Source organism: Rhyacophila brunnea, unplaced genomic scaffold (assembly GCF_057557595.1).
Source record: "Rhyacophila brunnea isolate RB1 unplaced genomic scaffold, BYU_Rbru_1.0 scaffold_7, whole genome shotgun sequence".
In the NCBI taxonomy this organism is placed as follows: Eukaryota; Metazoa; Arthropoda; class Insecta; order Trichoptera; family Rhyacophilidae; genus Rhyacophila; species Rhyacophila brunnea.
Window position 1 is genome coordinate 33,757,945 of NW_028233339.1, and position 23,500 is coordinate 33,781,444.

General features: G+C 33.1%; 1 long non-coding RNA gene across 1 annotated transcript; it reads left to right on the plus strand.

Moving 5' to 3' along the window:
• Positions 1 to 1,192: 1,192 nt before the first annotated feature.
• On the plus strand, positions 1,193 to 11,962 carry LOC147064751 (uncharacterized). Its single transcript, XR_015071952.1, has 6 exons — positions 1,193 to 1,313; positions 2,782 to 3,066; positions 8,351 to 8,533; positions 9,694 to 9,894; positions 10,949 to 11,200; positions 11,573 to 11,962. It is a non-coding gene; the product is annotated as an uncharacterized LOC147064751 (long non-coding RNA).
• Positions 11,963 to 23,500: the final 11,538 nt, after the last annotated feature.

Consider the following 23,500-nt stretch of genomic DNA (forward strand, 5'->3'; position numbering starts at 1 on the left):
CATCCGTAACACAATATGTCCTAGCCACGTGAAGTGTCTCTTCATGATTACTTCAATCACCGATGACTATCGTGTCCGCTCACAAACCCGAGTGTTTGTAACGCAGTTGTACCAATATGCCCCGAGACATAAAGCTCAAAAGTTGAGATCTTTGAATCCTAGTAAGATGCCACGTCTCACTGCCATACATGAGCACAAGCAACACGCACGCGTTCGACAAACGACATTTGGTCGTCACAGTACAGCCTTGAGTACAAAATATAATCACCTTATCCTGGAATAATATTACAATAACATCAGTATTCGTAAAATTATTATTGGATATCAAAAATATGTAGCAATTTTGTAGATTAAATTGCCGGAGTCACAATATCAATCATCGACATCGAGGGAACAATATTATTAGGACAGGTATAAAACTATATACTCGAAACTTTTAAAATTTATTGGAGCAGATTTATAACCAAATATTCCAGGAAACGAACTTTTAAAAATAAGTGGTAAAATATCAGATCAATTAGATACATTAATCAGTAGCGAAATATGGTATGCTGTTAAGATCCGATATAAATAGTACACATTAAAGTTTATCAGTCACACGTACTTGTTTTAATTTAACTAAGAAAACCTATTACAGACATTCTTGGTTAGTTTTTAAAATTCAATTAAACCATGAATATAACAAGCCATAATAGATAATAGTCGAAAAATATTCGTATATCTATAAAATCACAAAATGTTTATTAAATCATATATAATTTAACAATATATTTGTTTAGATAGAAGATCATTTTAATCAATTTGGTTTTGACTTACGCATAGTGTGAACTATGTATGTCGGACTTTAACAGCCAACCTCCACCTCTAGCCACTGATATTAATTATGACATACCATAGGACGATGTCAAAGAGTAAACTAATTTTCTTTAACAATCATTGTATTTTATTTCAATTTTAACATAATAACTATAGTTGTTCAATTTAAAACAACATGTCAAAAATTATGTGCTAATAATTGAAAATAGTTATCACAAAAATGTTTATTGTCATTACAGGCTTTATGGTTGCTTTATTATTTTTTTTATGATCATCGTTTTGGTAAACTTTTTTATGTTTCTATTATTTGTGAGTTTTACATTATTTTTTCTGATTTCAATACCCTATATATACTGAGTTTTTTTTAATAGAATGTACAGTCGGTTCTGAACTCAAGAACGATTTACATATTCTTATTTTCAGATAATATCAGAAAATGGGAAAATTATATCAATTTATTTTATATTTTCTCACAGCCAGTTTTCTGCATGCAGAAGGTAATAAATATTATATTAAATTTTTTTGTTATTTTAAGCCGTTATTATATTATGGTGTTGCATATTTGCATTCTATAGTATACTGTTATTATTTCCATTTACACAAAAAGTATAACGTATAATATGTTACAGAAAGGTAATATTTAAGGATTTTTAAATTATCACAATGACTATTTATCTATCTATGAATTAATATGGTTTGTAATATGGATATTAAGTAAGTTAGTATGGTTATTATGACTGGGCGTGGAAATGTCAAAGAATAATCATTCTAAGCACTGTGGCACCCTTGCGCTTTGGAGGCTAGAAACACATTGTGTGTAATACTTTCCGAGATAAAATTAAGATATCTTGCTTTCATTTAAACATTTTAACCATTACATGGTAATATGTAAGGTAACTATTAGCATTAAAATGTATTAAATTTAAATTTGTTCCCGTTTTTGACTTGGGTTGCTGAAATTAAGACAAAATATCCTGGTTTAGATACAATCCATAGATCAAAACAGTATGTAGTTTTGTACCGTCTGCATATTAAACTTATGATTCCTGCTAATGAATGTGTTCGCTAAGTATGTTATATCTGTTTGACCATATCCGTTTATATACTCTCATATACTTCAGACATATTTCCATTTACATAATACATATTATTAACATCAGTTAAGTACGGCACAAGGTTATAACCCTCGGCCTCCGTATAATGTCTTCTTCCAAATATCATTTATAAAAAGACTCTACCAAATAACAATCTTAACTTTGTACAAATACATGATATTTTAACTTAAAATAGCTTTAAGTTTATACACAATAATATATTTTATGTAGGTATTACATAATATGAAACCTGTGTAAATATAATATGAAGATATATTTTGAGGCAGAGTAGAATTTAAAATTTCTGATTATATTATAAAATGTGCATTCGTTGAAGAATCTCATGTTTTTACTACATATAATTATAAAATAAAGTTATATTTATGTCTTAAATGTTCTTTTTTTTAGAAGTTGGAATATAATATTTGAATAATAACAGTTTTCATGTATTCCATATTTTTATTTTATTCGATTTAATCAAAGACATAAAACTATATATGACATGAGATCTTATTATTTATATCGAATTAAGTTTTGGTATGGTCACAATTGTAATGCTCGATAAACTATATTTGAATTATAAATCTAGCCATAAAATAATATATTATATTAATCAGATGAGGTCTTTTAAAGAATATAACTACATTTAATTTTTTTTAGAACATTTTAAGTTTATGTGTGTCTTAAATATATTTTTTAATGTTTTTAGACACGTATTGATTAATTAAAACACTTTAGAAAGTAAATTGTCAATGCAGTCTAATAAATTGCAAGCATCGTAATATTTAGCCACTAGGTGTTTCTATTGGGTAACCGGTAGATCATTCACTGGAAGTGTTTTAAATATATTTATCTGTATCATTTTTTTAAGCATATACAATTTATGACAGCGTCGGCTTGATTTACAATCTACACAACGACAAAAACACATGGTACGAAGCCAGAAGGATATGTCGAAGGGAAAATGCCCGATTAGCAATGCCAGCCAATGCCGCTGAAGCTAACCTGCTGAAAGATATCTTGAATAACAGCACAAATCATCATGGTGCCGCCCCTAGACACCATAATATACCACATCTACCCCCGACTGACCATAGTCATTTGCTAATTGGATACCATAGTTTATATCAAGATGGAGAATATGTAACGGAAGGTGGTAAGTATCTATTTAAGTCACTGATTGCAAAACATAATAGGATAATAATATTAAGTATTGTGGGCAAGGAGGTTTAAAATGTTTATGGTGATGGAGATGCCCTTACATGAAAAAAATGGTATCGTTGTTAACAACTGAGTTGAAATTTGAGTTGAAAATGTCCATCTGAGGCTGACGAAGCCGGTCCTAATTTATTGATTAAAAGTGGAATAAGTACTACAAAAAAAATGCGTTTTATTATATTAAAACAACAATACAATGCAGTTCCACTATGAATTGACAGTTAACAAAATAAAAGAAAAGAGAAAAAAATGAAAAAAATGGTCATAGATAATAGAAATGTCATTGGCTATATTCATTCGATTGTTTCTATTTTAAATCTCTTTGGGTTATTAGCACATTGAATGTATTCCAAAGTAATACAACCGATAACCATCTTCAGTCATTTTTCTTTTCAATGACTAAAATCTGGAATACATATTGCAATGGATATTATCGTAATATAATAGAACAATAGTTATATTGTCAGGATTTTGTCAATACTTTCCAATGAAGAGAGCTCGTCTGGCAGCGTCCGCTTTATGAAAAACCGCCACTGCTTTCAAAAGTTTTAATATTTAACATACATTCCTACATTTAACACTCTATTCAATACATGACCTGCCTACCTCCACGGGACGTCACTGATAGCAGGTACTTAAGTGCTACACCCTTGGTGTCTAGAAAACAAGCTTTTAAACCTTGGCGAGTGGTCGCAAAATAACTCGATGAAAAAGAGTAGATTATAATGTTTTGTCAGACAAAAAAACAGAACACCAAATATATTTTTTTTTATCTTAGTATGTTGGAAATAATATAGAGCGGAATGCAGAAACATTGTCCTTAGTTAAGATCATGTTGTCTATGGTTCACCTCGTTTTAAAGCTTCGTTCATTTTTTTCTATTGAAAATAATATCATATTTAAATTTTTTTTTTATATAGTTTAGGTAAATTATTTTGTAATTGTTAAACAATGACAAAAATATGACTACTGCACTTTATAAATGCAATAACTATAAATACATAAATAATATTTAATTATAATACTCGTATGTTTCCGTTATCAGTCATTATTCGTGATTTCCCAGGCACCGCAAGATATTTTTTTTAACGTGGTAACACTAGCGTCAAGTGTCATTCTGTCTGGTATCTTGTATTTCTGTGGACTGGCGTATAAAAAGTAAAATAATATTCTGCATGTACATGCCAAACGGATTAACACTGTCAATATCCGTTTTGAGATAAATTGTTAAATGAATTTGAGTGTATGGACTGTTTTATAGACACGCGAATTTATTTTGACAGCAGCTGTCAGTGGTAAATGATAATACAGAAGGGGGCGTGTTCATAACAAAATTAGTCTATGGTTAAGGATTCATTAACTCTGAAGTCAGTATAGTCTTTAGTTAGGTCATCCTTTTCGGTAACTTATCCTTAAGATCGAAAAATTGGATTCTGCATTAAGCTCCTAAACAAGATAGGTGACCAAAACAGTGCGCCGCCACCTACGTGGCTAATTCGCAAATAATTTGTTAACAATGGGACGTTTATATTTTAATAATAGGCAATCGATAACGAACCATAACAAGAGTAATATTATGTCTCGACGATTTCAGTGATCCGTTGTTATGAACGGATAGCAAATCAAACTCTCTCTACCTAAGTAACGAGTAATCTTCACACAGATTTCTCAAATGTTTATCATAATTTTTATCGTTATTCTCTCTTCTTCTTGGTCATGCACTCATGACTGAGGATCGTGACCACATTTCGTCGCCAACCTTTGAGCGACCAAGACTTTCCATCCTTCTTGATCTTCCGCTTCTCTCAGGCCAGAATGGATGGTGCCCCCAGTCAGCTCTTTCACTTAGTCGCTCCATCGCGCAGACGCTCTTCCTCTGCTTCGTCTTCCCTGGAGGCTACCCAAAACTACCAGTCTCTCCAGGTTGTTCGGTCCGCGCCTGACAATATGTCCAAAAACCTGTAGAATTCTTCTCAAACATATCGTCGAGAGCCGTTCCTTTATCTTCAGTCTCTGGATGATTGACTGGTTCGTTCTGTGCCCCGTTCAAGAAATACAAAGCATTCGGCGTCAACACCACATCTCAAAGGCATCAATTGCCATCCGTTCTCTTGCCTTTAGGGTCCACGACTCGACTCCGTATGGAAATATCGAGAACACTAATGTTTGCACAAGCATCATTTTTGTGGCAATCGAAACTCCCCGATTCTTCCACATAGTGGTAAGGCGTGTCATCGCATTTTTTGCAATCTGTGTGCGCCTTCTTATTTCCGCTTCGCATCCGCCCTTTCTACTGATGTTCGATCCAAGATATACAAACTCGTCGATTGTTTCGAGGTTTTGGAGTGTACTTGGTGTTGGTAGAAGGTTGGCCCGATCAACAACCATTAACTAGGTTTTATTCCTATTAATAAGGAGGCCGTAATTGCGACACTCTTCCTCTACCCGGTGTTATTTTCTGGCCACCAATTGTTATTCCGCCTTGCCAATGATCTTGGGCTCTTCGCATTATATGCTCTCCATATATATTGAATAACTGGGGAGATAAAACACATCCCTGACGAACTCCCTTCTCGGTTCCGAATCTCTCAGAAAACGCACTATTTACTCTTACCTTTGTATGGCTATTGTTATATAAGTTTTTGATGAGACAGGTAAGGTGTGATAGAACTCCCATTTCCAAAAGTTTCTTCCACATACAGTTCCATCTTACGCAGTCGAATGCCTTCCGGTAGTCAATAAAGCATAACATCATAGGGGTATTAAACTCTCTGCATTTTCCAATTAGTAGTCTGATGTTTAGAATATGCTCTCGAGTTCTCTTGCCCATAACAAAACCTGTTTGTTCCTTAGGTATTTGTCGGTCTATGAAATGCTTCAGACGTCTGCTAATTATATGTAATAAGATCTTGCTTGCATGTGGAATAAGTGAGATTGTTCGATAGTTTTCACATTTACGTGAGGAACCTTTTTTGTGCAGGGGGATCAAAATTGACTCTGTCCAGTCCTTGGGCCATACACCACTTTTCCAGATCATGTTGCATAATTGATATATGATTCTTTTTCCGTCATTATTGACCTTTTTTAAGGCTTCTGCAGATATGCCATCACCACCTGGTGACTTGTGGGTTTTTAGTCTCTTTATCGCCTCTATCACTTCACTAAAAAGTATTTCAGGTTCTTGCTCATCGATACGTACGTCAACCACCTCATCATCCTCTTCTGTATCTCTGTATAGGGCTTGACAATATATTTTCCACCTTGCCGTGACCCTATCTAACTCCATAAGTAGTATGCTGTCCTCTTCCTCGATGGCCCAGTTCATTTTCTTGAAATCTCCTGTGATTTCTTTTACTTTTTGGAAAAGATCGCGAGTTTCTACTCTGACAGCATGGGTTTCGATGTCTTCACACTTATTTCTGAGGAAAAGATTCTTGTCCCGCCGACAGAGTCGCTGAACAACTCCGTTTTGTTCAGAGTACCTTGCATGTTGTAAAGTTGAATTAAGTCCTTTATTTCTGAGATTGGCACTTGTTTGTATGGCCTCCCATGTTTCATCAGATATCCAGATCTTACGACGTTTCGGATGTTCCTTATTGTTATTGAGTTTCTGGACTTCCTCTATCGCGCATAAGGTGGCTTCCTTCAACTTATTCCATGTTGTTTCGACATTTTCGCTGGGGTCTTCTTATAGTGATGCCATTTTACGATTCACTTCCTCGCTAAATTGTCGTAGTATCGATAAATATAAACGGTCCAGTATTCTCACATCGTTTAGTCTTTTTCAATTTTAGTCTCATATTGGCAACAAGAAGTTGGTGATCGCTACCGCAGTCTGCACCTGGGTAGGTTTGTACATTAAACACTGATGACCGCCATCTTTTATTTATTGTTATGAAATCAATCTGGTTTATATAGCGATCATCTGGTGAGATCCATGCATATAATCTCCTAGGGTGATGTTGGAATCATGTATTCATGATTGCAAGATCCTGCTCTACGCAGAGCTGCGAAAAAATTTTCCTCTCTTGCGTTGCGATTGCCATGTCCAAATTTACCGATAAACTCTCTGAGATGATTGTCGTTCATGGTATTACCGACTTTGGCATTCATATCGCCTTGAACAACGATGATCTCTCTTTTGGGTATTTCTTGGATTGTGATTCTTACCTCCTTGAAAAATTCTTCGCTATCCTCGTCTGTCGATGCATTTGTAGGCGCATATACTTGTATAATGTTCATCAAACATGGCTGGGCGTTGAGTTTTATTGTTATTATCCTGTCACTGATCGAATTGTATCCAATGAAACTATCTCGGAGAGTTCGTGGTACAATAAAAGCTACTCTGTTTCGACTTTCGTTTTGTCCTGAACAATATACCATGTTGCCAAGTTCAGTCTCGAAATGTCCGGATCCTTTCCAATGTGTTTCGCTTAAACCCATTATATTTACGTTGTATCTCTGCATCTCTTTTTCGATGATTGTGAGCTTTCCAGGATGTTGTACAAGTCCCCTTACGTTCCATGTACCTATTTTCTTTGGGATTTTCGTGACCAATTTACCAGTATATGATTTCCCACACGTTGCCTGATAAATCACACCCGTGTGCCCAGTAACCAATTTCACACCACGCGGCCCGGACCCTGCGTGGCGCCGGGTATCAGCCGGATTGCCTGACGTACTGTTACGATTTTGATGTTGCATTTCATGTGGTTTTCGTAAGTTTTTAATGTGGTCGTTTCCCGTTGCCTTCCACATCGCAATATTGAAACCGTTCATAATTTTTCCAGTATCGCCTTTAAGTGTCTGCTCTAAGGCTGTTCCAATCCCCTTGATCACCACCCTTAGTCAGTACTGAAGAAATTGCTGCCTTCCTCCAGTAGATCCCTCTTAGTCTGGCTCCTTATCATAGACCTGCCTGACTTGGGAGACCCTTCCAGTAGTTAGACTACCGCCAGCATAGCCCTACAAATCCTCGGAACGCGCAAGCCTCCTCACCACGACAAGTTGGAGATCCATGCGATTCGGCTGGTTATCGTTAGCCATTTATAAAATAACTCTATTGTTCTTATGTTCATATTAATATCGAGATGAAAAATTGAGGACTCTCTCACACAGGATCCGGTCAGAAAGTGTCACTTTATACACCAGTATTTTAGTATAATAAAATGTGGACTGAATGTTAATACCTGATAAATAAATCATTATGCGTTATTTTACAGATTTGTCAATCGAAAACTATTACCATCATTGGACAAAACATCCAGAGATTATAATCGGTGCTCGTTCACAATGTGGGGGTTTGAATGACAAAGGCCACATTATGAATGTGAATTGTGACAGACATGCAAAATTCGTTTGTCAAAAACCATACGTTACAGAAGCCACGCATCTTCACATCTTTGGTATGTAAACACTTCCATACTCACAAATACCAATCATAGAGGACACGTAGTTACAATGCCAAGAGAATTTACTGAAACGTGAATTTTATTATGGTGCATGTCGCTGATTATCACGCGACGTGACAGTAAGCTGCCGTTACGGGAACAAAATGTGTAATGTCGTTTTTCTTGGTGTTTAAAATGTTATCAGACTAATGCTCCCAACCCGTAGCACATTTTGAACCTTTAAACTAATATTGTCAGTTGGAAAAATCTGCCTAACTCACCAGAACAAAAATGAAGTCACCTCACGTTGTATTGCACTACATTGACACCAGCATGACTCAATGAACGTTTTTATACTTTTAGCTAGTTGGGAACCAAATGGGTAGTTTTTGGCATTTCGCTGTATTGAATTAGTAATGGAATCATAATTTTAATATATAGGATACCTATATATTATTATCTCAAATAAATGCCTCTAGCTTATTTTCCGTTTCTTTTGTCAAGCTCTATGGCTCTAAGAAAACTATTAAAATTCAAAGATAAATTACTACCAAGATTCCGCATGGTCACAATAACTTTCATTTTCATTTTTAGAAGTTCTATTTTTAAAATTTTTATAATAAATACCCTCTTTCAAAGAAATTATTAAACTATGTTATATTAAATTATACTAATAAATATTGCATGCTCAAAGAACGCAATGGTTATAAAAAAAATTAGGTGGGTATATTAACATTTTAAAATATAATTTTTCAAAAAATTGAATTAAAACCTTATGTTGTGTAATCAGCTGTCGCTAGATACCACTTAACTAGTAACATTACACACCCCTAAGTCAAGAAAATTAAATGATACAGGTACATGTAGGTTCATCGAGACCGCAGCTAGTGCGAATTCGTTATTTTTTTGTATTTAAATACTGTATTCTGGGAATAAGTTTTCTTCTATTATTTAATTCTCTTGAACCAAACCAGTCCATATTGTTATAAATTTATGTGTGTTTAATGTGTTTAATTTTCACTCTTACAACGTCTTCACCGAAAATAAACAACACACTTAAATAGGTTATTCTAATGAGGTGATATGTCAAACTAATATTATAACATGACGTATAACTTATGTGTTATAAAATTACATATATAAAAAAATTATCAAATTCCGATCCATTACAATAGGTGGTCATCTTAATTGGTGTGACGGCTGCTTGGCTGGACCTTTATACAAATGGCAAAGTTCATTTGTTGATGCTCTTTGGGCTGAGCGTAAAATAGATGAGACCTTATCCAAAGTTTCAATTTGCGAAAATAACGTAACCTTACAAGTAGTCTACAAATCAGAGAGAACCACAAGTGTATCTGATATCAACCTAAGTGATGGTAAGTATTCAAAGCATTTATATATATGCACTTATACCATATTTCTTAAGCAAAACCAGATACATAGGGACTTCACTATGTTAATTTAAATATAATAATGCATCATAATTAGTTACATTTTGTGGGCAACGACTGGTTGCCCTAAAGTTGACGATTATAGGCCCATAGCAAATGTTGGGAAATTGCCACAGTACAAAGTAATAAGTTAGAAAACCAGTTGCAACACACTAATGCAAAATACTGTTTTCATTTTATGTCTTAACGATAGTCAGCTGATTAAACGCAAGAAATACAAATCCCCTTAAAAGTACGCTGATTCGTGAGCACTGTGTGTATACCGGTACATATGTATTATTCTTTTCAATTATGTGTGTAGTCACTGAATAAATTAAATCGACAGAAATGCGGTAATTTTTTTCGGTAATTAAATTTTAAAACTTAATGAAGGGCAAGATAATAAACGAAAATGTTTTATACAAAGTCCCCGAAAAGTCCTAAAAGTGTCAATATATGCTTTTTTATTTCGCAAGATTCGAAAATTCACCATAATTAAGAATTAGAATGGACGATTTTATTAAGAAAAATTTAAGAAATTTCGGTCAGAATCAAAGTCGAGCCTCTTTTTTCACCAAATTTTAACGAGAAATTCCATTCCGTTCGACTTTTTTTCTGGTTGCGGTCGACAGCAAGGCTAAGTAACAATTTCTTGATTTCTCGAGAAATGGGGAATCATAATATTTTGGAAAATCAATTACTTTCTCGAGATTTGAAATGGGCCTTTTCATGTATCTACGGGTTAGGTTAGGTAAGGTTACAAAAAAAACGATAATATTTACAGCATATTCGATGATGTTAACTATTACTTCTAGGGTTAACATTGTAAATTTTAATGGTTTATATAAGATCTCTAAATGTACTTTAGCATAGTTGGAGAATGAATTACAACCAATTTGGCTTCTTAACTGATTATCGCATTTATATGTTTTCAAGTAAGTGGCACGTTTACCGATATATTAAGTACATAATAAATATGGACACAATATTATCTTTACAGGTTATCGAAGGGTTCCGAAATTGCAAAATTTATACAAAGTGCACTTGAATATTCAAACATGGCCGATAGCGCGAGCAGTGTGCGAAGCAGAAAATGCTCACCTCGTGGTGATTGACCATTTACATAAGGCAAAGCACATTCGCAAGTTGGTACTTCTTCCTGAATATTCAGTTCCTAACCCTGAGTATAAAAACAATACTTGGGTTGGACACCACAGTTTATTTAAAGATGGTGTAATGCATACAATTTTTGGTAAGTATTTACTAAAATAATAATCCTATAGATGTATTGTAATAATACTAAAACAATATTTTCTTAATAATTGCAATGGTTTAATTATTTCACGAATGGTTTCATTGATAACAGACTCGTCGGGTATCCTTCTCGATACCTCATATGGCATTTAGCGAAGTGAAGTGGTTATGGTAAGAAAAATTATTTACCACTTCTGAAAAGATGTGATAATCTGATATGAATGGTTTTTAATTGACAGAATACGACTTTTCCAAACCGTAATTTTTACTAGTGCCAATGCTAACATCGATAAAGTCAACGTGTTGTAGTCGTCCAGTTCAATATATATTGTGTGACTCATTTAAAAGATTATATACTTCTTTGTTTTAGGTGATACCTACAAACCGTATTATGGTCCCGTGACTGCTTCAAATACAATACCACAATACCGACCCGAACGTCAATGTGGTGCTTTGACAAAAGATGGGATGCTAGTAGGATTCCCATGCACACGCACATCTATATTTGTTTGCGAGAAACAAATTTATGAACAAGACGATAAAGTATTACATCTGAAATCACTAGTAAATGATGCTCCAGAGGAAATCTCATATGATAATTTGGCAAATTTGAATGCTACTATTTAATACACAGCGATATTTTTATAATTTAAACAGTGTTATCAAAATCACCAATATGTTTGTTATTATTTTCACATTTACGTAGAAAATTTATTTTCACTTCACAACTAAATAAAATAAAAATAAAAATATAGGTACAAAACAGTTCTCTTTTTATTTGTTACAAAATTACCTTGTAAACTTTCTATTAAAAAGTACACAACCCACAATCATACAATATCCACAGTTTGAAAGATAAACTTAACCACCGAGCTTAAATCATAGTATTTCTACATAATCTATACCAGTGGTGCGCAACCCGTAGCTCGCAAGCAACGTGTTGCTCGCGACCGTTTTAATATGTTTCGCGGATCGCGTATTCAGACTATAATATTAAGCGCGCAGTGTATGTCAAAAATCAGCAAAATTGCTACTCACTGTGACAACACCAAGTTGAGGCGAAGCGCGTTCTGACACAAGTGTCAGTTTGATAAAAGTTATATATTTATCATATACCTAGTTACCCTAATAATTATGTCTGAATATGAGCCAGAGAAAAACAAAAAACGGACATACACTGCTATTTTCAAGTGGGAAGAGATATAATTTTTTTATTTATGTTAAGAACAAAATAATGTATTTGATTGATTTGCGGCTTAACAGTTCCTATTGGAAAAAAGTGCAACGCAGAATTACATTTCCAACGATTCATTAAAAATTTGGTACTGAATATTCTATTAAAAGCAGTTTGAGAAAATCGAAAGTGAAAGAATTGAAAGCCACATTAGTTGCCCAACAATCTAGGTATATTTACTGCTTTAATTTGTAGTAGGTAGATTAGAAGTAGTAATAAAAAGTAGTAGTGTAATATTATTGTGTTTTCTTTTACCTACTGTGCTGATTTTTTCAAAAAAGGTCATCGTCCTATGAGTGGCTCGCCGAAAATTTTTCAATTCTTAATTTGCTCTAGATAGACTAAAGGTTTGGCACCACTGATTCTATACTATAATTTGAAGAATATATTTGGATGTATGTTTGTACTGTTCCTTGGTTTTTCTTCATACAAATCCACACTCGCAGTCGGATTTCGACAAAATTTGGACAGTAGACGGAGGCCGATGAGCCGGAGTGCATGGTTGGGGTCTCAAATTTCAGATTTAACCCGTTGCATCTCGGGTCAGTTTTACAATAATAAATTGAATATGTACTACTTTTAAAAATATTTAAATACATTAAATGTTCAAAAATATACTTTATTATGTTAAAAATATAAATCTCTAATATTTATTTTTTTTATTTTTTAAATCAATCCTTTGCACTCTACGTATTAAATTTCATTTCATTTCAATCATTTTCAAATATTAAACCAATTCACTCCCGGGCAGCGTCGGGTGATACTGCTAGTATAATTATAGTTATATATTTAAATTATATAGGGATTGTTTGTACATAGAAATATAATAATATATAATATGTATTATATTTATAGGTGTGTTTATATAAAAAAAGACTCTTGTCTGTGTTGTGTTGTGTGTGTTGAATGTAACCAAAAAAGGTTGTTTTCAAAAAAGGCCTTACAATAAAGCCATCGCTTTTGATTGAAAGATTTCTGCGGCTGTTTTTATTGCTGAAAAAAGCTTATACAAATAGGCGACTGTAAAAGAAGAATTGCACAACCGGGTGCCATGAAACATGTAACAACGTAGCAACAAAACAATATAAGTAGAATCCACAATAGCAACCGTAACAATAATCACATTTGCCTTTCCTAATTTATAAGCACTAGAAAAGTCACATATACGCATGTTCAAGGTTATTTTTTTTATTTTAATGTTGGATGTATCAAGCACCGCTGACTCTGTTAAATTTAACGTCATTTGGGACTGGTGTCACTTTGTCATTTCAAATTTAAATCCATAGAATATTGTTATGGGAAATTAGGAATAAAAAACTCTATAGTACAACAACAGGTGTAAATTGGAAAACTATATCAACATACCTAATGGTTCAATTACAATAATTTACTGTACAACGAAAATATACTAAAATACATTTAATTGCCATCAATCTAACAAAAGAACTATTACGTCTCAGTATAATAATCCTCAAGTGGTTTATTCACTGAAACTTATAAAAAACTTAATGACCTTGTGTAGTTTATAGACAAGAAGTGTTATCGGGTCGTACTTTTTTTGAAAATGCGATTGGAACTGCAATTAATGTAGACGGAAACCATTACCGGGAGATGATTACATTTTAATAAATATATCCTGTCAGCAGCATAATGTGCACTAGGTATCTACTTCAATTTAATATACTAAAACCGATAGCCAAAATTATAACGAATTCAATAAACATTTCATGTAACAACTGCTAGTTAAAATCGTCGTTATTAACTAAGATGCCATTAGCTTAAATGGAAAAGCATACTGGCGCTAATCCAGCAGAGTTGGTAGTTGTTGAGTTTTGAGGTTTCAGCATTCGGGATTTCGAGCTTCGGGATTCCGGCCTTCGGGATTTCGACCCATACCCGTGCCATAAGAACACGGAGTGTCACACTATGTGGAGGCATCCGTAACGCATGTCCTAGCCACGTGAAGCGTCTCTTCATGATTACTTCAATCACCGATGACTATCGTGTCCGCTCACAAACCCGAGTGTTTGTAACGCAGTTGTACCAATATGCCCCGAGACATAAAGCTCAAAAGCTGAAATCTTTGAATCTTAGTAGGATGCTTCTACTCTGCTCTGATCTCACTGCCATACATGAGCACAAGCAACACGCACGCGTTCGACAAACGACATCTGCGGGTCTATTCTATACAAAAGGCTGCTTTCGTCCGCTAAAACCGCTAACTAGGGTATGTTTGTATCAAATTAGTAACACGTATTGTAACAATTATAATTAGCCGGTATTAATTGTTGTTGTCACAGTATAGCCTTGACTACAAATATAATCACCTTATCCTGGAATAATATTACAAAAACATCAGTATTCATAAATTTATTATTGGATATCAAAAATATGTAGCAATTTTGTAGATTAAATTGCTGGAGTCATAATATGAATCATCGAGATCGCAGGAACAATATCTGTACCTCAGAGGCAGACGGATGCAAGTGCCAAATACCCAATTGTTCAGGAGAGCCAAAAAACAATTTTTATTTTAAACAATTACTCATAACTTCTAAGAAAATATACATAGAATGATCATTATTTTTTTTATTCTAATTTAATTTAAGTACTTCTGGATTATGTAAGAAAAGAATAAATATAATACAATTTTATATCTAAAAAAAAATAAATAAAAAACTTAGTGTGGATTTGCATCCTTCTGCCTCTAAAGATATTTTGTTAATGTGGATTTGTGTCTCATTTACCTAGCCAAAATAAAACAATTTATAAGTTAAAAAAATTTATAGGTATAAATATAACAAAGCAAAACACATTTTTTTTAAAATTTTATTATGTCATCATCATCATCACCAGCCTGAATCTATTCACTGCTGGACGGAGGCCTCACTAGTCTCCAAGATGATTCCACTTCTGTCGTTTCTGTGCGTTGCGTTGCCAATTTTTTCCGCAGAACTTTATCATTTTATCGATCCAGCGGCCTCTAGGTCTACCTTGCGGATGTTTTTTACCTCTCGGATACCACTGGATGACAAAATTTGTCCAACGATTGTCCTTTCTTCGAGCTATGTTCCAGCCCATTTCCATTTGAGGTTTTTAGCAAACTCTATCACATCATTAATCCTTGTCTGTTCCCTTATCCACTCATTCCTCTTTTTGTCCTTTTGCGTTATGCCCAGCATGTACCTTTCCATACCACGTTGTGCTACTCAAAGGGTCTATGGGACTAAGGGTCAATGTTTCACACGCATGTGATCACGGTAAGTACACACTGGTTGAACACTTTGCACTTTAGGCACATAGAGAGTTCATTTTCGAAGAAATTATTCAGGCGGCCAAAAGCACTCCAGCCTAGCTTTATTCTGCGAACAATTTCATCAAATATACATCCATTTATAGACACTTATTGTGCCAGATAGATGTAGTTTTTTACCTGTTCGAGCTGAATGCCATTGATAAGGATCTCTTTTTGGCCCGCAAAGCAGTTGAACATGACTTTCTTCTTTGATACATTTATTTTCAAGCCTACTTTATTGCTTACTCCAGCGAGTTCCTGCATTCTGCTTTGAAGGTCTTCTGAGTCTTGCTAACTACTATTTATTGCCATTGGCAAAGTTTAGATGACTCACGTATTCTCCATTTATGGGGACCCGTGTCATTCCAGTCAAGATGTCTAAATAAGTCTTCAAGTGTAGCTGTAAATAGTTTAGGTGAGATTGTATCACCCTGTCGGACTCCTTTTATGATAAGAAATGCGTGATGGTTTATGGAGATGTTGTGCTACTGTATATATTATTGAAAATATTTATATAGCGCCCGGGGATTCCTTGATTTCTGAGTGCATCGAGTATTGAAAATTTCTTTATGGAATCGAACGTTTTCTCATAGTCTATAAAACCCATGGATAGTGGCAGCTTGTATTCCTGTTACCGCACTGATTTCTCTGATGACTTGGATATGGTCCATAGTGCTGTATCCTCCTCTAAAGCTCGTCCTGCTGACTGGTTCTCGTCTAGTACATATTGCAGAAGGTTTGAGAGAATTTTGTCTTAGTGGATTATTGAATTTGCATCATTCTGCTTCTAATGTAGGTATGGCGTTTGCATCTTTATGCTACGCATATCTTGGACTAGTACTTCCAACTTTCTGCCACTAATAGATGAAGCCTTTAGCATGACGATTCTTAAAAAAACTCATTTTTCCCAAAAACGGAGTTGCATCCGTCTGCCTCTGACGTACATAATTATTATTAGGACAGGTATAAAACTATGTACCTACCCAAAACTTTTAAAATTTATTGGAGCAGATTTATAACCAAAAATTTCAGGAAACGAACTTTTAAAAATAAGTGGTAAAGATATCAGATTAATTAGATACACTAATCAGTAGCGAAGTATGGTATGCTATTAAGATCCGATATAAATAGTACACATTAAAGTTTGTCAGTCACACGTACTTGTTTTAATTTAACTAAGAAAACCTATTACAGACATTCTTGGTTTGTTTTTAAAATTCAATTAAACCATGAATATAAAAAGCCATAATAGATAAAAGTCGAAAAATATTCGTATATCTATAAAATAACAAAATGTTCATTAAATCATATATAATTTTATATATTTGTTTATTTTAGATAGAAGATCATTTTAATCTATTATGGTTTGACTAACGAATAGTGTGAACTATGTATGTCGGACTTTAACAGCCAACCTCCACCCCTAGCCACTGATATTAATTATGACATACCATAGGACGATGTCAAAGAGTAAAATAAGTTTCTTTAACAATCACTGTATTTTATTTCAATTTTAACATCATAACTAGAGTCGTTCAATTTAAAACAACTTGTCTAAAATTACGCGCTAATAATTGAAAATAGTTATCACAAAAATGTTTATTGTCATTACAGGCTTTATGGTTGCTTTATTATTTTTTTATGATCATCGTATTGGTAAACTTTTTTATGTTTCTATTATTTGTGAGTTTTACATTATTTTTTCTGATTTCAATACCCTATATATACTGAGGTATTTTTTATAGAATGTACAGTCGGTTCTGAACTCAAGAACGATTTACATATTCTTATTTTCAGATAATACCAGAAAATGGGAAAATTATATCAAATTATTTTATATTTTCTCACTGCCAGTTTTCTGCATGCAGAAGGTAATAAATATTATATTAAAGTTTTTTGTTATTTCAAGCCGTTATTATATTATGGTGTTGCATATTTGCATTCTATAGTATACTGTTATTAATTCCATTTACACAAAAAGTATAACGTATAATATGTTACTGAAATGTAATATTTTAGGATTTTTAAATTATCACAATGACTATTTATCTATCTATGAATTAATATGGTTTGTAATACGGATCTAAAGTTAGTATGGTTATTATAACTGGGCGTGGAAATGTCAAAGAATAATCATTCTAAGCACTGTGGCACCCTTGCGCTTTGGAGGCTAGAAACATATTGTGTGTAATACTTTCCGAGATAAAATTAAGATATCTTGTAATCAACATTTTAACCATTACATAGTAATATGTAAGGTAACTATTAGCATTAAAGTGTATTAAATTTAAATTTGTTCCCGTTTTTGACTACCGAAATTAAAACAAAATATCCTAGATGAAACAGTATGTAGTTTTGAACCGTCTGCATACTAAACTTATGATTCCAGCTCATGAATGTGTTCGCTAAATATGTTATATCTGTTTGACCATATCCGTTTTTATTATTATCATCAGTTTAGTACGGCACATGGTTATAACCCTTGGCCTCCTTATGACGTCTTCTTCCAAATATCATTTATAGAAGAACATAACCAAATAACAATCTTAACTTTGTACAAATACATGATATTTTAACTTAAAATAGCTTTTAAGTTTATACACAATAATATATCTTATGTGGGTATTACATAATATGAAACCTGTGTAAATATATGAAGATATCTTTTGAGGCAGAGTAGAATGTAAAATTTCTTATTATATTATAAAATGTGCATTCGTTGAAGAATCTCATGGTTTTACTACATATAATTTTAAAATAAAGTTATATTTATGTCTTAAATGTTTTTTGTTTTAGAAGTTGGAATATAATATTTGAATAATAACAGTTTTCATGTATTCCATATTTTTATTTTATTCGATTTAATTTTCTAAGACATAAAAATATATATGACATGAGATCTTATTATTTATATCGAATTAAGTTTTGGTATGGTCACAATTGTAATGCTCGATAAACTATATTTGAATTATAAATCTAGCCATAAAATAATATATATTAATCAGATGAGGTCGTTTAAAGAATATAACTACATTTAATTTTTTTAAGTACATTTTAAGTTTATGTGTGTCTTAAATATATTTTTTCTATGTTTTTAGACACGTATTGATTAATTAAAACACTTTAGAAAGTAAATTGTCAATGCAGTCTAATAAATTGCAAGCATCGTAATATTTAGCCACTAGGTGTTTCTATTGGGTAATCGGTAGATCATTCAGTGGAAGTGTTTTAAATATATTTATCTGTATCATTTTTTTAAGCATATACAATTTATGACAGCGTCGGCTTGATTTACAATCTACACAACGACAAAAACACATGGTACGAAGCCAGAAGGATATGTCGAAGGGAAAATGCCCGATTAGCAATGCCAGCCAATGCCGCTGAAGCTAACCTACTGAAAGATATCTTGAATAACAGCACAAATCATCATGGTGCCACCCCTAGACACCATAATATACCACATCTACCCCCGACTGACCATAGTCATTTGCTAATTGGATACCACAGTTTATTTCAAGATGGAGAATATGTAACAGAAGGCGGTAAGTATCTATTTAAGTCACTGATTGCAAAAAATAATAGGATAATAATATTAAGTATTGTGGGCAAGGAGGTTTAAAATGTTTACGGTGATGGAGATGCCCTTACATGAAAAAAATGGTATTGTTGTTGAGACCACTGAGTTGAAATTTGAGTTGAAAATGTCCTTCTGAGGATAACGAAACCAGCCCTAATTTATTGATTAAAAGTGGAATAAGTACTACAAAAAAAATGCGTTTTATTATATTAAAACAACAATACAATGCAGTTCCACCATGAATTGACAGTTAACAAAATAAAAGAAAAGAGAAAAAAAATGAATAAAATGGTCATAGATATTAGAAATGTCATTCATTCGATTATTTCTATTTTAAATCTCTTTGGGTTATTAGCATATTGGATGTATTCCAAAGTAATACAACCGATAACCATCTTCAGTCATTTTTCTTTTCAATAATTAAAATCTGGAATACATATTGCACTGGATATTATCGTAATATGATAGAACAATAGTTATATTGTCAGGATTTTGTCGATACTTTCCAATGAAGAGACCTCGTCTGGCAGCGTCCGTTTTATGAAAACCCGCCACTGCTTTCAAAAGTTTTAACATTCAATATACATTCCTACATTTAACGCTCTATTCAATACTTGAAATGCCTACCTCCACGGGACGTCACTGATAGCAGGTACCTAAGTGCTACACCCTTTGTGTCTAGAAAACAAGCTTTTAAACCTTGGCGAGCGGTCGCAAAATAACTCGATGAAAAAGAGTGGATTATAATGTTTTTTCAGGCAACCCAACAGAACACCAAATATATCTTTTTTATCTTAGTTAGTATGTTGGAAATAATATAGAGCGGAATGCAAAAACATTTGTCATAACTTAAATTTCCTTAGCATAATGCAGAAACATTGTCCTTGGTTAAGATCATGTTGTCTATGGTTCACCTCGTTTTAAAGCATTGTTCATTTTTTCTATTGAAAATAATCGCAGATCAATCAAATACATTTGTTAAAAAAAAAAAAAATTCTCTTCCCACTTGAAAATTGCAGTGTATGTCCGTTTTTTTTTTCTCTGGCTCATATTCAGACATAATTATTAGGGTAACTAGGTATATGATAAATATATAACTTTTATCAAACTGACACTTGTGTCAGAACGCGCTTCGCCTCAACTTATATACTATTACTCTCGCCTTTTCGCCAGTGGTGATTGCCATACCATATTTAAAAATTATCTTTCCTATAGTTTAGGTAAATTATTTTGTAATTGTTAAACAATGATAAAAATATGACAACTGCACTTTATAAATGCTATAACTATAAATACATAAATACATAATTAATATTTAATTATAATACTCGTATGTTTCCGTTATCAGTCATTATACATGATTTCACAGGCACCGCAAGATTTTTTTTGTAACATGGTAACACTAGCGTCCAGTGTCATTCTGTCTGGTATCTTGTATTTCTGCGGACTGGCGTATAAAAAGTAAAATAATATTCTGCATGTACATGCCAAACGAATTAACACTATCAATATCCGTATTGAGATAAATTGCAGCTGTCAGTGGGAAATGGTAATACAGAAGGGGGCATGTTCATAACAAAAGTAGTCTATGGTTAAGGATTCCTTAACTCTATAGTCAGTATAGTCTATAGTTAAGTCATCCTTTTCGGCAACTTATACTTAAGACCGAAAAATTGGATTCTGCATTAGGCTCCTAAACAAGATTGGTGACCAAAACAGTGCGCCGCCACCTACGTGGCTAATTCCCTAATAATTTGTTAACACAGTGACGTATATATTTTCATAATAGGCAATCGATAACGAATCATAACAAGAGTAATATTATGTGACGATGATTTCAGTGATCCGTTGTTATGAACGGATAGCAAATCAAACTCTCTCTACCTAATTAACGAGTAATCTTCACACAGATTTCTCAAATGTTTATCATAATTTTTATTGTTAGCCATTTATAAAATAACTCTATTGTTCTTGTGTTCATATTAATATCGAGATGAAAGATTGAGGACTCCCTCTCACAGGATCCGGTCAGAAAGTGTCACTTTATACACCAGTGTTTTAGTATAATAAAATGTGGACTGAATGTTAATACCTAATAAATAAATCATTATGCGTTATTTTACAGATTTGTCAATCGAAAACTATTACCATCATTGGACAAAACATCCAGAGTTTATAATCGGTGGTCGTGCACAATGTGGGGGTTTGAACAACAAAGGCTACATTATAAATGTGAATTGTATGGAACCTGCAAAATTCGTTTGTCAAAAACCATACGTTACAGAAGCCACGCATCTTCACATCTTTGGTATGTAAACACTTCCATACTCACAAATACCCATAGAAGACACGTAGTTACAATGTCAAGAGAATTTACTGAAACGTGAATTATATTATGGTGCATGTCGCTACGGGAACAAAGTGTGTAATGTCGTTTTTCTTGGTGTTTAAAATGTTATCAGACTGATGCTCCCAACTCGTAGCACATTTTGAACCTTTAAACTAATATTATCAGTTGGAAATATCTGCCGAAATCACTAGAACAAAAATGAGGTCACCTCACGTTGAATTGCTTTACATTGACACTAGCATGACTCAATGAACGTTTTTATACTTTTAGCTAGTTTGGAACCAAATGGGTAGTTTTTGGAATTCCGCTGTGTGGGCCATATTAACATTTTAAAATATAATTTTTCAAAAAATTGAATTAAAACCTTATGTTGTGTATTCAGCTGTCGCTAGATACCACTTAACTAGTAACATTACACACCCCTAAGTCAATAAAATTAAATGATACAGGTACAGATAGGTTCATCGAGACCGCAGCTAGTGCGAATTCGTTATTTTTTGTATTTAAATACTATATTCTGGGAATAAGTTTTCTTCTATTATTTAATTCTCTAGAACCAAACCAGTCCTGATTGTTATAAATTTATGTGTGTTTAATGTGTTTCATTTTCACTTTTACAATGTCTTCACGGAAAATAAACAACACAATTAAATAGGTTATTCTAATGAGGTGATATGTCAAACTAATATTATAACATGACGTATAACTTATGTGTTATAAAATAATATATATTATATAAACAAATAATCCAATTCTGATCCATTACAATAGGTGGTCATCTTAATTGGTGTGACGGCTGCTTGGCTGGACCTTTATACAAATGGCAAAGTTCATTTGTTGATGCTCTTTGGGCTGAGCGTAAAATAGATGAGACCTTATCCAAAGTTTCAATTTGCGAAAATAACGTAACCTTACAAGTAGTCTACAAATCAGAGAGAACCACAAGTGTATCTGATGTCAACCTAAGCGATGGTAAGCATTCAAAGTATTTATATATATATGCACTTATACCATATTTCTTAAGCAAAACCAAATACGTAGGGACTTCACTGTGCTAATTTAACACAATGCTTATGCGCCTTTTTAATTAATTTTGTAATTAACGCGTTAATTTCCTTTTGAAAAGTAATTAGCAAAAACACAATTTTGTGCGGCCCATAAGCTATGGGTTAAATATTATAATGCATGCCACAGTACAAAGTAATAAGTTAGAAAACCAGTTGCAATACACTAATGCTAAATACAGTTTTGATTTTATGTCTTAACGATAGTCAGCTGATTAAACACAAGAAATACAAATCCCCTTAAAAGTACGCTGATTCATGAGCACTCTGTGTATACCGGTACATATATATTATTAACTATTTCTTTTATTCAATGAATAATTCACAAGATTTAAGAATATATCATTCTGATTATTGAACATATAATATAATTTAGAAAAATACTTTCTGAGAGCATATATTATAACCAATAGAAAAAATCTTTTTTGAAAAAAAAGATTTTTTCTATTGGTTATATGCTATCAGAAAGTGTTTTTCTAAATTATATATGTTATATAGATTATTCTTTTCAAATTATGTGTGTAGTCAATGAACAAATTAAATCCACAGAAATGCGGTCATTTTGGTTTAAAACTTAATGAAGGTCAAGATGATAAACGCAAATATTTTATACAAGTCCTAAAAGTGTCAATATATGCTTTTTTATTTCGCAAGATTCGAAAATTCACAAAAATTAAGAATTAGAATGGACGATTTTGTTAAGAAAAATTTAAGAAATTTCGGTCAAAATCAAAGTCGAGCTTCTTTTTTTACCAAATTTTAACGAGAAATTCCA